The 12315-nt window shown below is 44.2% G+C and overlaps 1 long non-coding RNA gene across 1 annotated transcript; it reads left to right on the top strand.

The window, feature by feature from the left end:
• The first annotated feature begins 2229 nt into the window (after positions 1-2229).
• Positions 2230-11081, top strand: LOC122673445. Its single transcript, XR_006334682.1, has 4 exons — positions 2230-2367; positions 9569-9763; positions 9846-10048; positions 10943-11081. It is a non-coding gene; the product is annotated as an uncharacterized LOC122673445 (long non-coding RNA).
• The last annotated feature ends 1234 nt before the right edge of the window (positions 11082-12315 follow it).

The raw sequence follows: 12315 nt of genomic DNA, 5'->3' as shown, positions 1-12315 counted from the left end.
TTCCTTGCTCTGATTCTCTTAAGGAAAACTTGAGGCGATCAGTGACTCAGAAGGCATGGGCCGCCGGTTGACTTTTGGATCCCCTGCTCAACACCTCAGTTTGAGGACTGAATTCAGGGCTGAGGAAAAGACAGAAATGGTACTTTATTGGTCACTTTAAAATGTTTGTTAGCTGTAGGACTTTTGCATGGTCAAAATGTGTAATTTTTGTTAGATGATTGGAGTAAATACATGAGGAAATGATTGGTATAAATACGTACATGCACATGTATTTATCTCTCACTTCCAAAGGGTTATGATCCATATCTTTGCTTGGGGGTGAGTATTTGGAACATGGTTTGCATTTCCCCTTGTAAATGATATTCTAAAAAAAGAAGAATTAGTTTCCAAATGTGTCTGTAGTTTAACTCTTAATGTTCTTTAAGCCCAGCTCAGTTTTCAAGACATTCAATCTTCATTTCCAAACCACATTCTCAGGGAAAAGATGTGTGTTCAGGTCCAGATCAGGTCAGCAAACACATCTGGGGGCCAGCAGCTCCTTTGGATTCAGCTGGAAAGGGTGTGTCGGAGTGGGGGTTAGGGGCAAAGGGCAAGAGTAGACAGGAATATGGAGGGTTCACATGATGCTTTTCGGGTAAACTCCTAAGAGAGCTAGCATCCGTCAAGCACCTGTTATTGGTCAGACCCTGGCTAAGGTATTTGTCAAATCCCATTTTCTCATTTTCTCCTCCTAGTAGTCCAGTGAGGTTGGCATGATTATTTTATTTATTCCATTTTACAGGTGCAGACTTACCTAAGCAACTTGCCTAACGTCCCAAATCTAGGAAGTAGCAAAGTCAGAACTTGAACTCAGATATGTTTCCTTCCAAAGCCTTTGTTGTTTCTGTTCCCCATGCTACTATTGGTCTATCATCCAAGTGTAAGGTCGTTCGTGTGCCTTCCGAGCAGGAACAACAGAGGGAGGTAGGAACTCTGGGTTAGTGGCTGAGAACAATTTCTGAACCGAGGAAGGAGTTAAGTGGGAATGGAGGAGTGTTGAAGAAATGCTGAATACTTCCACCTCCTTGTTCACCCATAGTATGTTCCTTTGGTGATTGTTCATAAGCTGGGGCAGTTCACATTATTTCTTGACTTTATGAGCACATGAGGACCATCTGACAGTCTGATAGTGGTTGGCACATTCATACTGCTCTTTTCAATTTCTCAAGATCTGTATCCTGAAGAAGTGAACAAGGAGTCAACATGAATTAGTAATTATGAAACTGGGACATGAATTCAGAGCAAAGGTTCAAGTCCTGGATATGCTCCTTACAAGCTGTGTGAGCCAAAATGTCCTTGATTGAAATATTGGGGTAACAACTGTATGTACAGGTTATGGGGTCATTGTGAGGATGAATTAATATATGGCAAGCACTCAGCATAGTTAATACAAGTTAGTAAGCATTCGTTCAATGCTGGATTGAGTGATTAGCCTCAGTCATGTACTAGCTGTGGGATCTCACGCAAACTCACTAGTTGGGAGAGGCTAGATCCTGCTGCTGTAACAACAATCTGGAAACATCAGTGGTTTACCACACGGCAGAGAAACAGTGCTTGCTCAAATTACATGGCCATTATGGACTGGCCCAAAGCTTGGCTTCTCCACCCCTCTCTGGGACTCAAGGCAGCCTCTTCTGGAACATTGCCTGTGTGTGGCACATGGAAGAGAGAAGCCCAACACGAGCTGGGAGACATGTGTCACCTCTGTGTACTTTTTGTTGGCCAACATAAGTCATACCGCCACTCCTGAGTTCAACAGTGCAAGGGTGGAAAATCCTCCTGCAAGGGGGGAACTGAAGGGGAGAACTCTGTAATAGTTTATCATATACTCACGCAATTGACCAGCTAGTCATCCTGAGGCCCAGCTCTCCTGAGTGCCTGCACGTAGTAAGCGTTCTTGAATCAGAATATTATCACTACTCTCGCAAGTGCACTTGGGGCTCCCTTTCCCCCCTTGTTTGGCCTAAAGTGGTGTCGGACCCAAAAATAAAAACGTCTAGTTGTGCCTTATTTAGCTCCACATCTGGAGAGACTCAACTGTACCACATATTTGTTCCTAAATCACTGAATTGCTCACTGAATTGGCTGCCGAGCCACCTTTTCCAGACAGAAGAGGAAAAATTTACTTGCAAAGAGAAAGAGAAGGCTCCTCCTGGCCAGGCTGAGGCTTCTTTTGGAGACCAGCCATTATAAACAGAGAAGATTTATAACAGCGAGGATGCCCCAAACAGAGAGTAGAGTGGAATTCCAGGGGATCAGCTGGGAGGAGTAGAAGGAGGGGCCGGTGCGCCGTCAGAAGATTGTCATCAGCCTGCAGTGTGAACTCAGGTGAGCTCTTCACTGCTTCGTTCCTCAGTTTCTTCATCTGTAAAAGGGGGTGGTTGTGGTGGGTATACTGACTGTTTCTCACCGAGTGGGGAGGAGAGGAAGAAGACATAATACACATGACGAGTGTTACAAACCATTCCACCATAGTTTAACAAAATGGTTAAATTTAACAAAAAAGTTAAATTTAACAAAAAATATGATGGTGTATGAAACATATCTGATGATAACAATAATTTGGCAGTAAACGTGGGGGTGGTTGTTGAGTCCCCAAAGCACCTAAGAAATTCCCAGTTCTGAACTCTCTTTCAAAGAGTTGCAAAGAAGAGAGTTATATTATTTAGGTGTTCAATTTGCTGGCAACCCTCTCATGCTCTAACTCAGCATTAGTCATGATTGACTAACTTTTTCTCTAGAAAATTAGTTGGAGCGTGCAAACGTAGAGACACAGCATGGCCTCCTGGAACAAAACAAGACGCACTGAGTCTTGGGGCAAGATTGTGAGATCAAAGGCCAGGTGGGCTGCTTGCTTGGCTGCTTGGGGACCATTTGGTATCATTTCCGTATTTCGCTCAGTCGGCATTGCTTAACTTCCACTCTCTCCATCATCAAAAAGTATTTTTAGTCCCTTTCATTACAGGAAACCTTTGGCACTGTTCTCAGAGTTGGTCAGAGGCAGGGAACATGGGTTTTCCAGTGTTAGTACACCTGTAAATAAAGGCTGGCAAGTGCATCTTTATGTCTTGGAAGGAGTATTTACTCTTATCTAAAGCTGTGTTTTGTATTTGATCATTGGAGGGGACTAGAGTTGGGCTTCCCAAGTAGTGCAGTAGTAATAAAAGAATCCACCGGCCAATGCAGGAGACTCAAGAGACATGGATTTAACTCCCGGGGTCGGGAAGATCCCATGGAGTAGGAAATAGAAACCCACTCCAGTATTCTTGCCTGGGAAATCCCATGGACAGAGGCGCCTGGCAGGTTACAGTCCATAGAGTCACAGAGTCGGACATGACCTAGCACGCATGCACCTGCATCTGGGAACCAGAGTAAATGTCCTCTCTGGGCCTCTAGTGTGAATGTGGCTTAGCTCTTTGCCAGCTAGCTGGCTTCCTGGGAGCTTCTCTCACCTGCTAGGACTGATTTAGGGGTCTATCCTCCTATTCTTTGTTTCTGTATCCATCATTGTCCTTGCCCCTTTATTTACACCACAAATACTTAATCCTGTAGCCCTTTCTGTGTGCCAGGTACTGTTCCCAGTGCTTGAAGCATGTTAACTCATGGAGCTGTCACAACAGCTCTAGGAAGTGCGTACTTTATGGAATCTCCCCTTTAGTGGGAGAAATAGAGACACAGAGAGGTTAAGTCGTTTCCCTCAGGCTGCACAGCATCGGCAGTTATGAAGATTAAACAAGATAATGTCTTTAAAGTGTTTCACACTATACCTGGCACATAGTAGGTGCTCTACAAGTGTTCATAAAAAACAGGCAGAGTCTGGGGCCCAGACAGACTTTCAGGGGCAGGAGCCATCTACACCAACTCCTGGCAGACAGAGGCCTGTTTACCCCACCCTACTCTCAGCAACCGGGAAGAAAGTTCCTTGGAAGCCACCGCTTTAGCCTCTGTTTTGCAGTGGGATGCTGGCCAGGTTAGTCCCTGCAAACCTGGGGTCCTCATCTATAAGATGCCTCTGATAACTGGGCAGACTTTGCCCAGGTTGTGTGACACATGAAGGAAGTATAGTTACAAGGCAAGGCATATGGCTAGAGATTTGTCATCAACAGATAATTATTAAGAAGAGCTTTGGGGTGGAGGCTTCTTTGTGCACCAAGAGATCTTCCTCTACTGAATTCAGAACTGCATCTGCTAAAAAGGGGGCTCCTTTCTGAGACATGCAAATCCTTAGACCCTCTTAACCAGAGGCCTGGTTTAAGGGCATAAAGAGTGTTTAGTGTGGGAAAATTCTTAAATGTTAACTGCAATGGCCTTTGAGAGGCCAGGAAACCTAAATCCTGACTCTTGAAGTCCTGGGGCAGAGTTGATGCTGGAGGAGGTTGGTGAACTGGGCAGACATGGCAGGAAAGTGGGGAGGGGAGTTGATGAGGGAGGACCAGCCACCAGCTTGCTGGAGGCGTGGATTCCCCAGTCACCCACGTCTGGAGTGTGGCATCAGTTATTTCTGTTACCCAAGATAATACTGAGTCAATCCAGCCCTTCTGCCATCATCTCACTCCACCAGGCTCGTAACAGATGTTTGATGGAGGCTGAAGGGAGGCCTAGAGAGATGAAGCAATTCCCACATCTTCTTACAACCTTGCTGAAGTTGGGAAGTATTTGAACTCTGGCTTCTGAGTCTCATACAGGAGCCTTCTCAGCCCTCTGCAGAGTCACGTGATGTGAACCTTTCCATTTCCCTTCTGACTTTGGAAAAACTGCCTCTCACTTCCTTCTTAAACCCAACTCTACAAATAGCCCTTCTTGAAGCACTTCCTTGTGGGGGGTCAGTGAGGGGAGTGGGGCCCCCATGCCCCGTGATTCCACTTTCTCTCCACTCCCAGGATGGAAGTATGTGGAGACACCCATCTGCCACTCTCCACGCTTCCTTCCTCCCCCCAGAAAGAGAAGTGACTTTCTCTGGCTGCTGAGGTTGGGGAAAGGTCTTCTCATTGCTCTCCCCCAGAGCAGCCTGGTCTCGGAAGCAGGCCTCCTGAGCTTCCCTGTGAAAGCACATCTATGGGTCAGGGTTCCAGCCTGTCTTCTGTGGGATGGTCTGTCCCAAGACCTCAGTCAGGGGAAGATGTTCAGAAGCCCAACCATATCTTAGGGCTTCCCAGGTGCTCAACAGTAAAGAATCCGCCTGCCAATGTAGGGGACACTGGAGATGTGGGTTCAATCCCTGGGTTGGGAAGTTCCCCAGGAGGAGGGCATGGCAACCCACTCCATTATTCTTGCCTGGAGGATCCCTGGACAAAGGAGCCTGGCAGACTACAGTCCATGATGTCGCAAAGAGTTGGACAGGACTGAGCATGCATATACAACAACCATGTCTTAGAAATCTCCACCTTCTGCAGTCTCACTGCCAGAAACAGTGCAGCTTTTACACTACTTCTGACAAAATCCTCTATTTCTCACTTGAATCTGAACCCAGAGAGGGAGCAACTTGTGTTTCATCCTTACTATTACTGGTTGCAACAGCCAGTGCCTCAGTTTCCCCATTGGCTGACATTCTTCTTTTCTTTGGATACTATTGAGAGAGAGAGAGAGAGAGAGTGTGTGTGTGTGTGTGTGTGTGTGTATACATGTGTATGTGTGCTTAATGACCTTTCCCCCCCTAATTTTTAATAATAGTCCTTAAGGAATATGCAGTTCTGTTGAGCAGCTTTGTCCTACCCATAATAATTCACCAACTGATTTAGTCAGCAAACATCTATTGAATACTTGCACTGAGCCTGCTTCTGTTCAAGGAGCCAGGGATACAAAGATGAAAAGATTCATTCCCTTCTCTGGAGGACCTGTTGATCTGGTTGGGGAGGCATGCCAATGAAAAACCGAAATGATTATGGCAGTGCAGGCACAAAGCGTGCAGCAGAAGCATAAAGGGTGTCAACCAGGAGGCCTTCCTGGAAGAGGGAAGCTGGAGCTTGGAAGTGAAAGAGGTGGAATTGGTCAGGTGGCCAGGAGAAAAGAGGGCACCCTTTCAGACAGAGAGGCATATGCTAAGTCAGGGTGATACAAGGGGGAATGGGGTACTCAGAAGCCACAAGTAATTTTCCACAGCTGGAGTTGGAATGCTGGGGGGTGAGTGAGGGTATGGAGGGGGGTGAGGATGGGAGATGGGGAGTGGCAGGAAGCAGGAGAGAAAGGGTAGGGCCAGATTACCAAGCCATATTTATGCTTTGCTAAGGATCTTGAAATTTATCATAAGGGGCAGTGTTTCTCAGAATGGGTGATATGCGTACTTGTTGACACTTGATAAAATTTTGGATGCCCCAGACTCACCCCAGAACTGTAAGGAGGGGCTTGGGGGCTAATAAAGACCCTGATGATTCTTAGAATCAGACACATTTTGGAAAACACTTCTGAGCTATGGGGTTTGGAGCAAAGGAGTGGCTTGGAGATAACTGCCTTTTCATGAAATCAGTCTTGTTCGTGGAAAACACACTGGAGGCAGGGTGGCCAATCTGAAGGTCTGGGGACAGGCGAGGACGCTGTCTGTATGATGTGAATCGGATGAGGGGAGGGCTGGAAGGGATGGGAGTCGAAGAGAAGTGTCATGTACCCTATATTCACGTGAGCTCTGCAAAGCTATCCTCTTAATATTACATGTCTACTATGGACTGGATCATGGCCCCCTCCCAAATTCATACACTAAAGCTCTAACCCCAGTGTGATGGTAATGTTTGGTTTCTCAATCTTTAGCAGGCATCATAGTCATCTGGGTGGGTTGTTAAAAGCAAATTGCTGAGCTTCATTCACCCTCAGAGTTTCAGATTTAGTAAGTTTCAAGGTGGGGCCTGAAATTTGCATTTCTAACAAAGTGTTCAGAACATGTTGATGCTGCTGGTCTAGGGCCCTACTCTGAGAACCACTGTCCTATAATATAGTGTCAGCCTGTTGAGTCTCCCATTATCCTTCACCTGAAATACTGCACCAGCCTCCTCACTTGGATTCGTATTTTTATTCCCATTCTGCTTAATGGATTTTATTATGTTTTATGACTGCCTAGTAATTTTAAAAGCACCCTTCTTATATATGGGGAAATTCCAGTCTTTAAAGTTTTAGTCCCTAAATTTAGAAGGTAGAAACTTCTAATTCCCAGCTCCCTTTGCAACTAGGATGTGACTTGGTGACCAGACTGTCACTTAGCATACTTATTAGGAGACTCTGAGCTTCCTTGGTGGCTCAGACAGTAAAGAATCTGCCTGCTAGTGCAGGAGACCTGGGTTCGATCCCTGGGTGGGGAAGATCCCCTGAAGAAGGGAATGGCAACCCACTCCAATATTCTTGCCTGGAGAATTCCATGCACAGAGGAGCCTGGTAGGCTACAGTCCATTAGGGTCACAAAGAGTTGGACATGACTGAGCAACTGACACTTCCTTTGATTCAGCAGTGAACAGTTTGAAAAAGGAAAAAGGCTGTGCAGAACTTTTCTTTTTTTTAAACAGCCAAAGCAATGGCTTTGGGGTGGAAAGGATGCCAAAGTTGAGTTCCACACGCAGAAGTATCACCAATGGGACATCAGCAGGGAGGGGGTTCCCCCCTTGTGGTTTAGGAATTGTCCCTGGACCCTTGATCCTGAGTCTTGTTTTTAAGGTCCTCAAAAAAAAAAAAAAAAAGAAATCTATGAGTTTCCCACTGCTCATTTTTGCTTTTACCTTACTTTCTTTCTTTCTTTTTTTTTTTTTTTTTTTAAAAAAAAACATTTATCCAGGTGTTTGGCTGTGTCGAGTCTTAGTTGAGTCCTGTGGGATCCCTCACTGCAGAGCTCGGACTCTCTAGTTTTGATGCACTGGCTTAGTTGCTCCTTAGCATGTGGGGTCTTAGTTCTCCAACCAGGAATGAACCCACGTCTTCTGCATTACCAGGTGAATTCTTAATCACTGGGCCACCAGAGAAGTCCCTCCAATATTCTTTTTCAATAAAATCTTTTAAAAGAAAAAAAATAAATAAAATAAGTTTCTCTTTGTTAAACCAGCCCAAGTCAGCTTTGTTATTTGCAACCAGGAACTCTCTCTTGGAATCCATTCCCTGCTGAATTAAGGTCATACTCCAGTCTGATTCAGTCACACTTGAGGACACACCCCCTTCTCACCTTAGTTCACAAAGCCCTCTGAAGGGCATCCTCCTGAGGCCCCCATTCCACCTGGCATCACTATCCTCCTTGCCCGTGTTGACAGAGCCTCACCTGCCATCATTTATTGACACAAACATGTCTAGCTTGTATACACCACAGGGCCTTTGCACGTGCTGCTGCTTTCCCCTTTGGATTGTCACATGATTGACTGTTTGTTTGTTACTCAGAACTCACATTGCTCGATATGAATGACATCCCAGCAGAGTACTCTTTCCTAAGGACACAGTTTAACATGGACAACATCCAACTTGTCACAGGTGTTTCGTCTTCTACAGAGCACTAATCATGATTTGATATTTTGTTATTTGTTTCTGAATGCCCCCATACTCCCTAAAGAATATAAACTGTGAGAACACGATATTTTCTCCCCATCTGTTGCTTGTCTTTTCAGTTTCTTACTGGTGTCTTGTGAAGCATAAACGTTTTTAAATTTGATGAGGTCCAATTTATCAATTTGTTCTTTTATGGGCTGTATTTGTGGTGTCATTATTGCTGAAGTCTTTTCCCAACTGAAGGTCCTGAAGATTTTCTCCTATGTTATGTTCTAAATGTGTTATTGTTTTAGCTCTTACATGCAAGTTTACAACTCAATTGGAGTTAGAGTTTGTATAACATGAATGTAAGGATTTTTTTCTCTCTGACTATCCAATTGTCCCAGCGTTACTTGTTACAAAGGCTATACTCTCACCAGTGAAGTGTGGTGGTAGGTTTTTGAAAGTCAATTGACCATAAATGTAGGAATAAATGTAGTAATTTATTTCCGGACTCTCAGTCCTGTTCCATTGATCTATATGTCTATTTAATGATTTGTTTTTTCATCATATGTTTCTTTAATCTTTCTAGAATTTGTTTTGATTCATGGTATGAATTTAAGGTTGAAATAGAGTTTTCCCTCCTCTTCAAGATGTCTAATGAATATCCTGCCATTGTTTACTGAATAATCCTTTCCTTCTCCAATGATTTGTTATGTTTACTAAATGGTTAAAAGGCATTTTGATAGAAACATCCTGCATGTAACTGTGACTCATCCCATTTTCCTCCATCCAGGATTTGAGAAACCCCTAATCCTGTATTCTGTTTAACCAAATGGTAACAATTGTCCCTGCCTCAAAAGAACTGACATTGGCAAATAGGAAGAGGACGTTGACATGCTAGAATAATAAACACAGAACAGATATTTGCATTGGACCTCAAAAAGGGTTCTTGAACAGTCGCTGAAATGCAGGGATTCTCAGGGGAGTTTCATATTTACTTTGGGTGGAGCTGTGGTCACTTCATCTTAAAGTCACCTAATCCCTCCTGGGATCATTCCTACCTTTTTGTCTGACACTATTTTTTTTTTTTTTTTGGCAGTATTACTGTTTATTGGTGACAAACTCTCAAGTTTTATTTACATCACATGGGAGAAGAACTTCTAGTGTAAACAATCATTTGGAGTAGTACTGAACTTGCAAGGCTACCATGCTTTTCATCTGGATCATATGCAGGACCTGGTCAGACACACTTCTGTGCACAGTTGTGTGATGTCAAAAGCAACACGGTTTAGAGGTAAACATGGTGTCTGGCACTATTTTAATCTTCTGGTGGTGGTTGTGAGATTTTAAATACTAAATGAGTATAACTTCTGCAGGAAGACTCTGCCCACACCAACAGAGTTTAAAAGGTCAATGTTTTTCTCAATGAAGACACCCAAGACAGATTTGTAAAATTTCCAAGAGACCTAAGGCAGAGTGGAGAAATTTGCATGATTCTTGATCCAACGAAGTTTCAATCGGACTTGACAGGCTGGAAGCACCGTTGAAAACAAGAAGATGAAATGAAACTCAGAAAAATGTAAACAGCTCATTTTGTCTGGGGAAAAAAAAAAAGGAAAAATCAATGCCAGGGTGAGGGAGGCTTAGTAAAAAGGATGAAATTTTAACTGCCTGAGAACTCAGCATGGTTGTGTTGACTTAGGCCTATTCTGTTTGCAAGGAGTTGTGCGGGAGACTAAAGACACCAGGGAAGAGTTAAGGAATCCCAGGAAGGAACACAGGGAATCAGTTTCACCTGCCCTGTAGACAGCCTGGTCTCCCAGCCACACAGGGCAACCACGTCTGACTCGGGGCTGGGTCAAAGGCAGTCCCCGCCACCGGTGCTGCCAACAACCACAGGAAACAAAGAATATTTAAAAATACCCTGAACTTGTCCAAATTTCCCAAGTCATCAGGAACTGAGCTCTTTGTAGCTCAGCCTAAGAATTAACTTAATCTATTTCTTTTTTTGCATTTCCCCTTCTGAGATTTTGAGGACAAAGTCTATTTTAGACAATAGGGGGTTTAGACAGAAATGAAAATTTGTTTTCTTTCCCCCTTGCTCTCTTTCCCTCTATAAAGAAATCAGAGCAAATGAATCACTTGCAATTTTGTTGAAATCTTGAGTTGCATTTTGCAACTTGTTTACGTTGATTAGGGAAGTGAATTTATTAAAAATTTACACTACCTGAGAACTATAGATACTTTGTATACTAAAATTTTTTTTCATTTTATATATGTTACTTTGTAACCTTTTGAAATGGAACACAAAATGAAGCGTTTATCATTTCATTAAATATTATTCTACAATAGTGGTTTTTTAATCTTTTCAGCAGTGAACTTTAAAAAAAAAATGAAATCTTAACCTATTGCTGTGTAACAAACCGTTTGAAACTTAGTGGCTCACAAATATTACAATTGTTTATTCTTTCAGGATTCTGCAAATTCTAAAGGTTCCACAAGGAAGAACTTGTCTCTGCTGAATGCAATGTCAGATGTGGAGGTTGTGGGAGCCACTTTCAAGGTGTCTTCACTCACTTGGGGACCCTGAAAGCCATTCATTGGAAGAACTTTAGCTTTTGCCCTTTGTGAGATGGGAAGCCGCTGGAGGGTTTTGGGCCCAGGAGTGACATGATCTAACTTAGTGTTCACAGGATTACCTTGGCTGCTCTGTTGAGAATAAACTTTAAAAAAGGGGTGGTCTGTTAAAGGGAGGAGCAGGGGGATCCCTTAGGAAGCGATTGCCATACCCAGGTGAGAGTACATGGCGGCTTGGACAAATGTGGCAGCCAAGGAAGGGGACGAGGTGAATGATTTGGATTAATATTCTTCTGTGCTTTCTCCTACTTATTTTATGGAATTATTGCGCTCTATGGGGTTCATTGAGTGTAAGTTTGAGGTAGTCATCAACTCGACTAATATTTCTTGACCATCTATTCTTCATCTTGTGGTTTCACAGTGCAGGAAACCCACTGGCAACTCAAGATGTATCTGGAGTTTTGACATGAGTGAGTAGCTTAACTCAGGTAGTATCTGAGCACCTGCTCACAAGTTCACTGGTCCTCTCCTCTGATAGTGACGTGACACTGATAGTGGTGTGGCTTAGTCGCTAAGTCATGCCCGACTTTTGCGACCCCATGGACTGTAGCCCACAAGGCTTCTCTGCCCATGGGATTTCCCAGGCAAGAATACTGGGCAGGTTGCCATTTCCTTTTCCAGGGGATCTTCCTGACCCAGGGAGCAAACCCAGGTCTCCTGTGATGCACGCGATCTCCTGCATTGCAGGTGGACTCTTTACTGACTGAGCCACCAGGGAAGCCCGTTGACACTGATGAGTGCTTTGCAATTTAGACTTCTTTGCAGTAAATCCAGCTCTTCTCCAGTGAGGAATGTACCCCTGCTGTGGCAGGAACTTTATCTACATGACCCTTTTGAGCCACCATCTTCCCCTCACAGCTGCCCCGTGAGGGCCCAACAGACGTGGGTTTGACTAAATTGCCTCCCATTGGCCTCCATGCAGGTTGGAGCAATGTGGAGATTCCTAAGAAGAGATCCAATTCTTGAAAGCCTCTGAGCACTGGCATACTCTCCTGGGCTCCTTTTGGCCTTTTTCTTTTCCCTCTCTCCCCTGTCAGGGAGCCCCAGCGTTCTACAGCTGTTACATCAGCCGGATGCCAGATGAGCAGAACAAAAGATGCAACTTGGTGACTATTCACATCTGTACTTCTCCTAAGCAAACAGAACAGATGCCCTTAGCAACGGGGCTCTCCGGCTCAGGGCAGGGGAAATGTACCCTGAAGGGGGAAG

The sequence above is a fragment of the Cervus elaphus genome, chromosome 17 (assembly GCF_910594005.1).
Source record: "Cervus elaphus chromosome 17, mCerEla1.1, whole genome shotgun sequence".
Classification (NCBI taxonomy): domain Eukaryota; kingdom Metazoa; phylum Chordata; class Mammalia; order Artiodactyla; family Cervidae; genus Cervus; species Cervus elaphus.
Note: the sequence above shows the minus strand (reverse complement) of the source record. Positions and strands in the feature narration are given on the sequence as shown.